General features: G+C 68.7%; 1 protein-coding gene across 6 annotated transcripts in view; it reads left to right on the top strand.

Annotated features, from left to right (window-relative positions):
* Positions 1-673: 673 nt before the first annotated feature.
* Positions 674-12968, top strand: part of ADGRB1 (adhesion G protein-coupled receptor B1) — a 77886-nt gene continuing 65591 nt past the window's right edge. For 3 of the 6 annotated variants that reach the window (XM_070802339.1, XM_070802337.1, XM_070802336.1), the window contains exon 1: positions 674-820. The gene's annotated coding sequence lies outside the window, so the exon portion shown is untranslated. The remainder of the gene's footprint in view (positions 821-12968) is intronic. The other 3 variants (XM_070802340.1, XM_070802338.1, XM_070802341.1) reach the window with 2 other exon arrangements.

The following is a 12968-nucleotide window of genomic DNA, read 5'->3' as shown; positions in this document are numbered from 1 at the left end:
GACCCAACTCCTGGTGTTGCTGCTGCATGGGGCGGGCGCCGGGCTTCCCCCGGTGCGCGCGTGTGTGCGTTCATCCGTACCCCCCCCCCCACCGCCCCACCACCTCTCCCCTCCCCCACACCCCGCCCCCCGCTCGCGCTCCCCTCTCATGTGTGATCTGGAAGCTCTAGAAAGCCTGATGTAATCCGTAATGCAGTCTCTGGCTCCCGATTCGGGATCCAGTTTCAGAGCGAGAGATTGGGGAGCGCCGGCAGCCCGGTGGGGGAAGGAGCCCGCCTCTCTCCTCCTCCTTCTCGCCGTCCTCGGCCTCCTCCTCCCCCTCCCCGCGCCGCCCCGCCCCCGGCTCGGCTCGGCTCGCCCCCCCCTCAGGAAGGGGAAAAAAGGCGAGAGGAGCGGGCCAGGAGAGAGGAGCCGAGCGGCGGCGGCGGCGGCCGGAGAGGGAGCGGCGGGCGCGGCGTTGGCGGCGGCCCCGGCGGAACGAGCGTGGAGCCGGCGAGCCGGGAGCACAGGCGGCCGCGCCGCGTTCTGGCCGGGCCCGGGCCCGCGCGCCCCGCATCGCCCGCAGCCCGGGCATCCGGACCTCCCGGGCGTCCGGGGGGCGCCCGCAGGCGGGGGGAGGGGAGGGGGCCTGCGCGCGCCGGCGAGTGTGCTCCCGGGGGCGTCCCGGCTAGGCCTGGAGCGGGCCGGGGGTGGCGGCGGCAGGAGGAGCCCCCGCTCCGGTCGGGCGCCCGGCTCGGCCGCCGGCGACGCGGGGCGCTCCTGGGGATTTGCAACTCGCCCGATCAAGTCTTCGCCAGCGGGGCCGCTGCTGCCGGGGAAGGTAAGGAAGGCTCTGGCGGGGGGCTGGGGACTGGGGACGCGGCGAGAGGGGGCGCAGCGAGGGTGGGAGGGGGGTCGGGGGAGGGGCGGACGCCCGGACTTCCTAACTTCGCCGTTTGGGGCTTCGTAGCTCCGAGGTTGGCGCTCCGAGCTCGGACGCCCCCCCACCCCCCCGCCCCCGCCCCCTGCCTCCTCCGGCGGCGGCGACGGAATCTGGCAGGTCTCCGCGCGCCCGCACCGGGCGGGTTGAGGAGGGGGCGACCTGGACGTGGGAGAGGTTCCTCGGCGCTGCTCGGCTCCCCCGAGTCCACACCCGCAGCCTGGCCGGGGTGGCAGGCCAGGCTGAGGAAGACAGCCCTCCCCGTCACATGCACAGAGCCAGGGCCGGCTGGGGAAGGCGTTCCCCTTGTGTCCCCGACCCACACGGGCGCTGGCAGGGGTCTCGGGAGCCCCAGAGGTGCCCCGCAGCCACACACTGACCCAGGTAGGTTCAGGAGAGACACCCCGGTGTGTCCCCCTTCCCCTCATCACACCCAGAGCCCCTAAACCCCTGTAGGGGCCCGAGATGTCCTCCCCGCACGCACAGGCTCTCCCTCGCAGCCTCCGGTAGACGCGGCACCGGCGGCGGACACTCCCTGGAGGTGCTCTTGCACCCAGATGGTCAGAGGGCTACCCTAGCACCGTCCGGCCCCCTACACACACACACACACACACACACACACACACACACGAACGCCCTGACTCGTTCCATTCTGATCTTTTCCACTCGCTCGGACAGGCCGCGCGGATAAGCGGATCCGAACTTTGGGTCGGCCCTGCGCCCTCTCCGCGCGAAGCGGCGAGGGCGGGCGCCGGGCACTCCTCGGTCCCCATTCCCAGCGGGCCGAGGCCGTCGGTCCTCGTCGGCCGCCGCGCAGCTGCCTCGAGGAACTAGCCTGGCCCCCGCCCCCTCCCGGGCAGGTTGGGGCTCTGGGCCAGGCCGGCCGCCCTCTCCCGCTAGTCCCCGCGGCCCCCTGGGCAGGGCACAGCGCGCCTCGGGCCTGCTTCGGGAGGGCACGGCGGAGCTGAAAATCGCCGCGAAGCTTGGTGGCCGGGAAGGCTTGTCAGAGGATGCGGCTCCGAGCCCGTGGACCGCTGCCGGGTGCGGCGGCTCCCGCTGGGTCACTTCCCAGGCAGCTCAGAGGGAGCGCCCGTTCCAGCACCCTGGCCCCGGCCCGCTGGGCACCTTACCCTCCCCACTTTTATTTTCGGCTTCCAAGTTTCTTGGCGTGCAGGGAGCCAGGATGGACACAGACAAGTCCTAACCCACCCCTGCTTCAGCGCCCTTTCCCTCCGCGCGCTCCCGTCACGGCCCTTTCATTCCCCCGGGTCAGGGCCGAGAATTCCTTAGCAGCTACTCCCGAGGAGTTGAAATGTGTGCAGGTGTGTGGGTGGGCAGGGGGCGCGCACCCCCCTCCCCAAGCAGCCAATTGGCAAACGTGTTGGGAAGGGGGCTGGGAAATCTGCGCTCCCAACCCACCCTCGGGACCTAAGGGGACCCCCAGCGCCTTCCCTCACAGACACAAACACACGCCCCCTCCGAGCAGCGGCCGTGCGGGCGGGATGGGGGCGAACGGGAGGCCGGGGTCTCTTTTCATATCCGGAGGTGGAATACCGTGTATTTGGGGTCTGAGGAGGCGGCCATAGCGTCTCCTAGAGTCTGCAGCCTTCTATTCCTCGGCGACCCCCGCCGCCGCCGAGGGGAGGGAGGTCGAGGGAGAGAGCCTCCCTCGCCCCCGCAGGTGGCCGCGAAACTCTGCGTCCGGACGCCCGGGTGCGGCCGGGTCCGGCTTTGAGGACCCCAGCAAGGTCAAGCAGACGAAGGAGGGGGTGGGGGCTGCCGGGCGCGCCCCCGCCCGCGCAGTGTCAGGGCCACTCAAGGGGTGGGGGCCGCCCGCCGATCAGTCCGGACCGCCCGCCGCCCGCGCCGCGTCCCCGGAGGCGAACGTTGCGCGTTCCGGGATCCCGGAGCGCCCAGCCCCGCGCGCCCTTCCTCTCGGCTCGCTAGCTCGCTCTTGCTCGGCGCTGCTTTCAGACTTGTTGCGCCTGGATCTGGGGGGCGGGGGGCCGGCCTGGGAGTCCCGGAACCCGAGCGGAGGGAGGCCGAGAGCGAGGCCGGCGGGAATGCGCCAGGGCGGCGCGCGGCTCCGCCGGCGGGCGCGGCGCGGAGGCTCGAGCGCGGAGTTTGCCGCCTCCGATCCCGGGGAATGGAGCTTGTCCCCGCCGCGCTCCCGCGCGGGGGCAGAAAAGGGGATTCGCCGCCCTCGGCATCACGCCACTCTGCTCGGGACCCAGGGTCGGCAGGGGACGCAGCCAAGTTGGGGGGCCCTGCCTCGCCCGCAGGCTTCGGCCCCTCTCCGGCCTCGGTGGCCGCGTCCGTGAAATGGGGGCGAGGGGGAGGCTCTGGGGGCCCTTCCGGCCCAGGCCCTCGGCGCTCTCCCGGACATTCGATGCGCTGGGCCCGCAGCGTCCCGGGCCCGCAGCGTCCCGGCCGGCCGTGTCCGGAGGCAGCTGGGCGCCTGCGGACGCGCGGCCTCGGGGCCGGGCAGGAGGCGGCCTCGGCGGGGCCGGACGAGCGGCGGGGTGCGGGCAACCTCCCTCGGCATCCTCGCCCCCTGGCCGGCCCGCCTGGCCCGGGCCCGCCTCCGGAGCGGGTCCTGAGGGCGAGTCCGCCCCCTGGGGACGCCTCCAGCTCCGGCCGGGGCGGCGGGCGCCGGGCTGCGGTGGCGGCGGCGGCGGAGGGCGGCGCGCTGCCCCGAGCGGCCGAGAGAGGGCGCCCGCGCCACCGGCCGCCTGCCCGCCCCTTCCGTCTCGTCCGCGGCCGGGGCGCCCGCCCCATCCCCGCAGCCCGGCCGCCCCCGCCTCTCGGCGGGCCCTAGGCTCCCTTGTCAGGGCCCGAGTGCAGTCAGCCGCCTCCCCGCACTCGCCGTGCCCGCGTGCCCGGTGCACGGGAGTGAGGAGCGCGTTTGGGTACCTGTGTGCCACGCGTGCACGTGCGTGTCCGGCCGGCAAGCTGGCGGCTTGTGTGGGCAGGCACGCAGACTGCCACACGTGTGTGCGTGCGCAGAGCAGATCTGTGTCAATGCGCGCCCGGGATGGCAGGATTGAATCTAACCACGTTTTACCTGCGGCAGGTCCTGTGGCGGCGTGCAAGCCGTGGCCCCCTCAAACCTAAACCCGGAGGGTTGGTTAGCTTCGTGCATCCCGACTGACCCACTCTGGCCCACTGTCCTCTGGAACTCTCTGGGCTCCAGCCCGCGTGGCTGCGGCCGTGCTACCGGTCAGAGCACCGATTTCTAGGTAGACATATGGCCTGGATACCCTTGTGTATAGCCTGCACACATGTAGTGAAAGTACAGGTGCCCACGTGGACACGTGTGCACTGGGAGTGCAGCTTGGGCAAGGCAGAGGGCGTGCCCTGCCATGTGAAGGCTAGTGGGAATAAGGCAGGGAAGAGACCCTGCTCAGTTCAGTGAATGGGCTCTGGCATGGAAGACAGCAGCCTGCAGGAGGCCAGAGGTAGGGGTCTCCGAGAGCCCTCTATGGGGAATGGCAGCTAAACCAGGAGAAGAGGGGTGGAAGTGGTGAGGATGGTCTCACACCAGAGCAGCCATGCAAAGGCCCTGTGGCAGGTGTGAGGCGTAGGCAGCTCGTGTGCAGGAGCTGGAGAGATGAACAGCAGGACTGGGGCTCCAGAGGGAAGGGAGCCAGAACCCAGAGCCCTGCAGGCCTTGGGCTGTGTCTTGGGAATAGTGGGGACTATGGCAGGGGAGGGGAGTGGTCCTAGACTGAGGTCGTGACCTGCCCCAATGGCCAAGGAGATGGTAGGTGCTCCTGAGGGGCAGCCTCTGCCCACAAGCACACTGGACTCCAGGCTCCTCTTGTCATCCAGATACCACCCAAGACCCCCTTCAGTGTGTACCACAAACAGACCCAAAACACAAATACGAGTGTGCACTGCCCTGGAAGCTGGGCCCCGTGGTGGACATTCATGTCTGGGGCTGTGGCATTGCTCTGAGGATACCGGGCAGAGGGTGCTGGGGGAACCCCTCTTCCCACTCTACGTTGTTGGGAAAGCAAGGCCCAAGAGGGGAAGAGCTTCCCCCTGATTCCCAGCCTGGGCCTCAGCGGCAGAGTACAGAGGCACGAGGCCTCCTCTGCAGGGCGAGACGCGGCAGGAGACCCGGGACCCTTGGCCGTGGCCGCTGCCACAGAGGAGTTCGGATTCCTTTCTACTGGAGCATCCGGAGCCTTCCCTGTACCCAGTGTCCCCCTGGCTCACAGGGTGGCGGGAATCGGGGCTCCTTCCTGCCTGCAGCCACCATTCCCTCCGCTTTTTCTTATTAATTCATTTCTACTTGGGCTTCCCAGGGGACGCTAATGGTAAAGAACCTGCCTGCCAGTGCAAGAGACATAAGAGATGTGAGTTCGATCTCTGGGTCGGGGAGATCCCCTGGAAGAGGGCATGGCAACCCACTCCCAATATTCTTACCTGGAGCATCCCTTGGACAGAGGAACCTGGAGGGCTACCATCCATGGGGTTGCAGAGAGTTAGACCTTCCTGACGCATGCACCTGGAAGGTGACAAGCAATGGGAGCAGCCCTAAAGGGCTAGAGTGCAGAGGGAGTCTCCTCGCCCTAGACCCCAGGTCCTCCTGTTAAGGTGTCCCTGTTATCCTTCCAGAATGTTCTGTGCCTTTACAAGCATAAAGTGCTTTAGACAATGGAATCCGCCTGCGTGCGGCAGGAGGTCCTGGCTCACCCCTTGGCTGTCTCATCCCCAAACCTCACTCCCACTGTTGCCCCCACGCCTCCTCCCCTCACCTCCCACCCCCCGCAGCACCCCCACCCTCGCCTTTGACTCTCCAGCGGGTCCCTGCCCGTGGGGTCTGTGTGCATCCTCCAGGGTTCACTTGGGGGTGGGGGTACGGACTGGTCCCTGCTGAGTGACCGGGTGACTGCGGGAGCAGAGAGGCCTCCAGGGCAGGAGGTTTCCAGGGCCTCAGAGGCTGTGATGGATGGCGAGATGAGGGCCAGGTTGCCCCCGTCCCTCACGGGGTGGCTGGTTTTGGGGTGCTGACTTTCAGCTGAGACTCGGCTGAGGGGTCCCCAAGGTGAGAGGAGAGGCAGAGGACCTGAGGAGCTGGCAGGCAGGGGCCTCGGAGCTCCATGCGTGGCCCAGGTGGCCTGGCCGTCACTGGGGTCAGGGGGTGATGGTGGGGGGCCCGCCCCCTGGAGCCGGTGGCCAGGGCTGGCGGAGCCTCCCTGCCGCCTGGCCTGTGGAGTTTGAACAGGCAGTGTAGGCGCCGCCCTGGGCAATCGGGGCTGCCAGCCCGCTTGTCCAGGCGGATGCAAGTGAGGTCAGAACGTAGAGAGCGCTGTCCCTGCCCCCAGCCCAAGCCCTGACCCTCCGGGTCCCACCAGTCCCTGTGCAACCCGCAAGGGCACATGTCCCTCTGGCTTGGCCCAGCCCTGGTTTTGGGGTCAGCCTCCTCCCCAGAGCTCGCCCTGGGCCACAGGTCAGCTTGCCCCCCTCGCTGCCCACCCAGCCCCAGCTCTCAGGGTGCAGCTGGTGGTGGCGCTGGGCCCGGCCCACACTCTGCCATCATTCCTCCCCTCAGCCCTCCTGGAGACGGGGAAGAAGGTGTCTGTGGGTGCCGGGAACCTTGGTACCTCTAAGCACCAAGTGCTCAGGCTCCTCTCAGACAGCATGTCCTGATGCAGCCACTGGTGCCATGGGGCGGGGCGGGGCTGTCGAGAGCCCCGAGACCTAGGCTCCCTGAAGCATGTCCAGGTTAAGCACCCCTTCCTCTGTTCTCGCCCCTCCCACCACCCCATGCTGTCAGGGACACCCTGACACCCCTGGGACACCCCCGGGACCTCCGCGTCATTGGCCCGGCCACAAGGGCCCTTCCTGACCGCCTCTTCCGATCTTGCCACCATCCCCACCCCCTCCTCGTGTGACTTTGGACCGCTGACCTTGGATGAGCCCCTCTTGCTGAGAATTCCGGGAACAGACCCTGGCGTGGGGCGTGGGTGGAGCGTCACCCGTGGCTAGCAGCTGAGCGGGCGAGGACGCCGTGTCTCCCTCGGGGAGCATGGGCTTCCTCTCGGTACCAAGCAGGGGGACGCAGAGAGGAGAGGCAGGGACATAGGTCGCAGCCAGAATCTCGGGAGCCTCCCCTCCTTGGGAGAGCTCCCTGCCCCCGAGGGACGCCCAGCTGAAGGGGCTGATGCTCTCACTGTCCCCGCCCGGGACTCCGCAGAGTGTGTCTGTGCAACACAAGAGCACTGTGTGTGCGTGTGCGTGTGCCCTGGTCGCAGGACGTGGTGGGAGCTCGCAAGGGCGCGTCTGTTCTTGGGAGGCCCCGCAAGCTCAGGTAACGCTTTCCAGGGCAGCCACCCTGCCTGTGACCCAAAGGCTCGTGACCCGAAGGACCACACGTGTCTGCCCGGCGGGGGGGTGGGGGTGGGGCAGAGCTGCTCAGAACGGGCGGGTGTGAGCACAGGCCCAGAGCGCGGAGCGTGGGGTGTCTTCAAGGCCTGCGAGTGGCCTGGGGTGACAGGCTCTTGGGAAGGAGAGGCGTGATGAGAGTGCGGGTCTGGACGGGGCAGCCTGGAGCAGAGCCAGCCCAGGACAAGGCTCCTCTCTCCGCCCCAGCACTGGACCTTCCGGCCGGGCCGCCTTTCTCTTTCCTCCGGGGCGGCTCTGCCTGGCTCCCGGCCAGGTTCCCCTGGCGCCCCGGTGCCCAGGCTGGCGGGCAGGGGAGGGAGCCTCCCCACTGGCAGCCCAGCCCCGCCCCGGCACCCGCGCCCCTGGACCTGGGGACCCTTCCTGGTCTGCTTCCCCTCTCTGCTGGGAGGACGACGCGGCCAGGCCCCCTCGGGGCAGGCCTGGGATGCCCCACAAGTCGGCTGGGGTGCTCAGGACGCTGGCTGGCCACACATGGGCTAGGAGTGGGGGCAGGTGGTGGTCGTGGGGCTGGGGGCCAGGGTCTCCTAGCAGACCACCCCCGGTTCTGCTCGTAAACGGAGGCCTGCCCCGGCTCCCAGCCCCTCCCTGTGGCCCCATACCACTGAGACCGCTTGGGCAGGCTGTCTGGGGTCTGTGACCGGGGTTGCCCAGTGGGGCTGCCTGTGCCTCTGGGAAACTAGCTGCCTGACCTGCCATGGCCCAGGAGGGACCTGTGGGGGCCCTGGGCATCCCACGGGGGGAGGGCGGGGTGGTCAGGCGCCCTTAGGTGGCCTCTCGCAGCCCTGCCCACCCACCAGCCCTCGGGCCGCCGTCCGTGCCGCGGCTGCCCACCCGCCCCTCCCCCAGGGCAGCCTTCTCCAGGACACAGGCGGGCACTGTTCAGGGGGCCGGCCGGGACAACAGAGCGCCTTTGTGGCTGGTGTCTGGGGATGCCATTGGTGGCCTGGGGTGGGTGGGGAGGGGACGGCAGGGCCAGGAGGGGAGCGAGGGGCCCCAAGGATGGAGGTGCGGCTGGAGAATCCCGGAGCCTGGTGGGCCAGCATCGAGCCTGGTGGGCCAGCATCGAGCCCACGCCCCTGTGGGCAGGGAACCTGGGGCACCCTGGTTTCTGATGGTAGGCAGGGGCTGGACAGTCCACCTGGGTGCGGATGCATCTGAGACATGGTGGGAGGTGGGTGGGGCACCCCTCAGCAGATTGGTGACCCCTCCAGCTGTGATGTGGGGCTGACACTGTTACTGCCTCGCAGGGGTCCCCTGAGACCCGAGACCTGGCCCAGTGTGCGGTCAGCCCTCTCTCATCACCATGACTCCAGCTCCTCCTCCCTCACCTGGCTCTCTGGGGTCCCCCATCCCTCACCCAGAGGCTGCCCTGCAGGCTCCGAGAGGCCATGCGGAAGGCTCGGGGCAGAGGCTGGCCAAAGTGCTGGGGCCGGGCACTCGGCAGGCTTCCTGGCCGCAGGCAGGTTGGGGAGGCGGGGACCCTGAAGGGGCTCGGGTGCCCATTGATCACTGGAACCCAGGACGGGCAAAGGGCGCTCGACGCCGCAGTGACCCCAGTCGGGATATGTGAACCCACGGACCAGACAGAGGCCTGCAGCCTCCGAGAGACAGCCACCCGTGAGGACTTCCGAGAGGAGGGGCCGGCGACCACGCCGGAGCCCAGCACTGAGGCCAGGCGCCCCTACCTCCCTAGGAGGGGCCGGCGACCACGCTGGAGCCCAGCACTGAGGCCAGGCGCCCCTACCTACCTCACCTTTGGTCGGTGGGCCTGTGGAGTCTGACCCGACGGCAGGCCCAGGCTCTGGGTGTGGCTGAGGGTGGGAGCACGGCTCAAATGAGCCACTGCGGTTACCTGAAGGGAGGGGTGTGGAGCCGCCCTCCCTGGCCCGGCCCTCCTCTGAGGCCCTGCCCTGGGCTCCCTGGGGCTCCCCCTCCAGGCTGACCCCTCCCGGGTCACTGACCCACACATCCCATAGCACACACTGAACCCTCCTCCTGCCGTCAGCCTCGTGCGAGCGTGCTATAGGTGCCCACGTGTGCAGACGCCTCGCACACACGTGTGTGCACACAGAACACACACATGCACACACAGATACTCGTACGCGTCTGTTCCCCCAGCTCAGCGAGGGTCCCCACCGCCCATCACCCACTTGCTTAAGGTGGGGGTCTGGTCATCTCTGAGGCCCTGTTTGTCCTCTGACTGCCCCCTGCCCATCTCCTCCCATCTCTCCGGGCCTGTGCCCCCAACCCTGTCAGAGGAACCCCTCAGTGAAGATCAGGGGCCACCCCTGTTGATCTCAGGACCCTGCCAGCATCGCCCCTAGGGGACACTACCCCAGGGTGCCAGGCGGGGTCTGGGGCTCCCTCGTGGGCCCCACCCCCTCTCAGCTGTGATCTCCCAGCCTGGGATGGGTTTGACTGGTTGGTCTCCACCCCGCTGTGTCACCTGGGGCCTGACACTGGTGTGCCCCAGCCCGAGCGGCCTCTGAGCCGTTTATCCAAGGCCTTGTTGGAGCTCTCAGGCAGGCAGGGAATAGGGCCGGGGGGGCCCCGCTGTTGGAAAGCACCTGTGGGCCTGTCGGGGGCGGGGCAGAGGGCGGGGACTGGGCAGGTGCAGGTGAGTGGCCGCTGGCAGGCTCAGGGGCCATCCGTGCTGGCGGCCTGGGCCTCCTGCCCAGCTCTGCCCCGAGTCCAGCCAAAAGAGGCCGGACCAGGCCACTCAGGGGTTCGGGCTCAGAGCTGGGACTGCCTTCTGGCCAGCAGAGCTGTCCCCAAGGCCCAGGGCATGGAGCCCTCAAGTTCTGGAGAACTCCTGGCCCTCTGGTGGCCCCAGCGACCCCCCGCTGTGGGACCCTGTGTGAAAACCCCACGGGGGGCTCTGCCAGGCCATCTTCTAGCCCCAGGAGCCTCTTGAAGGCTCACACCGGAGCCTCAGTCTTAAGGGTACCCTGACCTCCCCTTACCTGCGCCCATTGGCACCTCCCACGTCCCCAGGGTGCAGGCTAGAAGGTGCCCTCCTCCCCTGCCCGCTGGGCCCGGGACCACTCCCTCCTGTGGCCCCAGCACCTGCCCCGCTTCCTTCCTGCTCTCGGGCCAGCTTCTCATGTCGCCACACTTCTGGGGGGCAGTTCTGAACAGGGCCCTGCCCTGATTGTGACCCTCACTGCTCCTCTTGCCTGCTGTGCAGGGCACGGGGGTGGCCTCGCTCCCCGCACAGGCTGACCGGATCCAAGTGAGCCGGTCTGGATGAGGGCAGGCCGGCTCGCACGAGCCCCTGCATGGGCAGGGCTAGGGCAGTCTGCCTGACCCAGGGCCGTGCCCTGCCTCTCGGGGGCAGGGGCTTTGTCCTGCAGACCCGGGGCCAGACCCTGGCTCAGGCATCCAGCACCCACAGACTCCCACCCAGGTGGCTCTTCTGTGGCCACAGGCCCCTCTGCACAGAGATCCTCCAGGTTGTGGAGAGTTGTGTCTGGCAGAGGAGGTCTTCCCATGCGTCCCGCCACGCGGGGCCAGGCCGATGCCCCATCCAGGCCTATAAGGCCACAAGGTTGGGGAGGCGGCCGTGCCTCACCAGCCCCTCATCCCCAGCATGCAGGCAGAGTGTCTGCTCCAGGCTGTATCCACTTTGCAGATGGGAGGGCTAGGAGTGGGCTCCCAGAAGCAGGGATGGGGTGGGGGGAGGGTGGGCAGGGCCCAAGCAGGACCCTCTAGGGGCAGGTGTGCGATTTTGGGGTGGCCTTGACCCTGGGTCCAGGGGGATGGGACAGGCTGAGTTGGCTGTTGAGTGGTGGGGTCGGGGGGCTGTTGGAGGAGGCACCAGACTATGATGAGGGTCTCCACTGGGCTCTGCTGACATCCACCAGGGACTCTCCTGGGCAACAGAGCTGGGGGGCTGGCAGCCACATTGGTTCCCAGCCTAGGGCCAGGGGAGGGGGTGCTGCCGCTGGGGCAGGGGCTCATGTGAGGTCTCGAATCCCACGGCCACCCTGCAGGCAGCCTCCCAGCTCTGGGATTGGCCGTAGTACCCTGGCCCCAGCCTCAGTCCCCGAACATGGGCTATGGGGCTCCGCGGTGCTAGGCCCAAGGCTGGCCAGGATGGCCTGGAGGTGTGGCAGGATCAGCGGCTTCCTGGAGGCAGGGGCCAAGGGCAGTCTGCCCAGTTCTCCCCAGAGGGCCAGCACAAAGAGTTTGCAAGTTCCCTCCCCAGCGTTTGCCACTAAAGAGCCCCCAGGGGCCATCCCTGGTGCTCTGGAGCCCCCTCCCGGCTCCTCTCCCCACTGGGGTCTCCTCCTGCCCCATCTCTGGGTAAATCCACGGGTCCAGTGCTTCCCTTATGCTGGGAGAGTGAGGCTGCACCCCCCTGTACAGATGGGGAAACTGAGGCTGGGGGTAAGGGTGTGGCCGCATTCACACAGCCATGAGGGGGGCCACCCACACCCAGCCACCCTGGCTTAGCTGGCGCAGAGCCCGAGGCCGCCCATGCCCCGCTCCCTGCCCTGCCTCCACAGCCTGTGGGGAAGGACAGCAGGAGGGGACTGCAGAGCGGTGGCCGACCTTGTGCCACTGGCCAGCTGGGCCTGGCAGCATGAAGCGGCTGGCGTGTGCGCGGTCAGCAGAGCGGAGGGGCCGCCCCAGGCCAGGAGACTTGGGAGGCCGCTGCAGCTCTTCCTGCACCCACCCGCCCAGCTGCCATGGGGGATAACCCCCAGCAGGGGCTTCGGGGAGGTGAGGTTTGCAGGCTAAAGGAGCTCTCCAGGTCCACATGCAGGCGGGTCAGGAGGGGCAGTGCTAGCCTCTGAGCCCAGGCTCCGCTTCGTCCCCGCTGACCTGTGACGTCCCGTCCCCACCCCCCGCAGTGAGTGGGTGGTACATGGCCAGGCCCACTCCTCCGCAGGTCAGGGGACCCCAGGGCCAGGAGTTTGGGGCAGCCTGGGGCTTCAAGTGTGGCCCTGCCCCCTCACTGTGACCCCATCTGAGCCTCGGTTTCCTCATGTGACATGGAGGGGGACAGCGCCCGCCTGGCTGGGGGGACAGGCAGGGGTCAGCGTGGGCCGAGGCCTGGTCCCGGGGGCTGCAGGTGACTCCAGGGAAGGGGAGAGGGTGGCTCCCTGGCAGGAATGCAGGCAGGAGGCTGAGCGGTATGTGCCAGGCACAGGGCGGATGGATGTCAGCAAAGCCAGACCAGGGTCTGACCCCACCCTCGTCCCCCACAGAGCCAGTCACTCATGCAGACGTGAGGACTCCGCACCCGCCAGGGCAAGGCTCAGAGAGGCGGGGCTGCAGGAGGCCGGGGGTGACCTCTGTCCTCTGCCCTCCACCCTGCTTCTCCTCTGGCTGGGTTTTCAGATCCTTCCTGAAAGATGTGGGGGAGGGGTGTGGTCTGAGAGGCCCAGAGGCCCAGCGACAGGATGGCTCCCATGGCTGTGATGGGGCCAGTGGGCAGGCCCGGAGCCCCCGGAGCCTCACCAGGCTTCCCAGCTGAACGGGCACAGCCAAGGTCCCTGGGCCAGCGGCCCTGGCCAGGGCTGCCCACCACTTCCCGCCCAGGCTTGCTTGGGGAGGAAGTGACCCGCCCCTGGCTCTCTGCCCCTGCAGGTGGACACACTGGCAGGCGGGCAGAACAGGTGACTGAATG

This window comes from Bos indicus, chromosome 14 (assembly GCF_029378745.1).
Source record: "Bos indicus isolate NIAB-ARS_2022 breed Sahiwal x Tharparkar chromosome 14, NIAB-ARS_B.indTharparkar_mat_pri_1.0, whole genome shotgun sequence".
NCBI classification, from domain to species: Eukaryota; Metazoa; Chordata; class Mammalia; order Artiodactyla; family Bovidae; genus Bos; species Bos indicus.
Note: the sequence above shows the minus strand (reverse complement) of the source record. Positions and strands in the feature narration are given on the sequence as shown.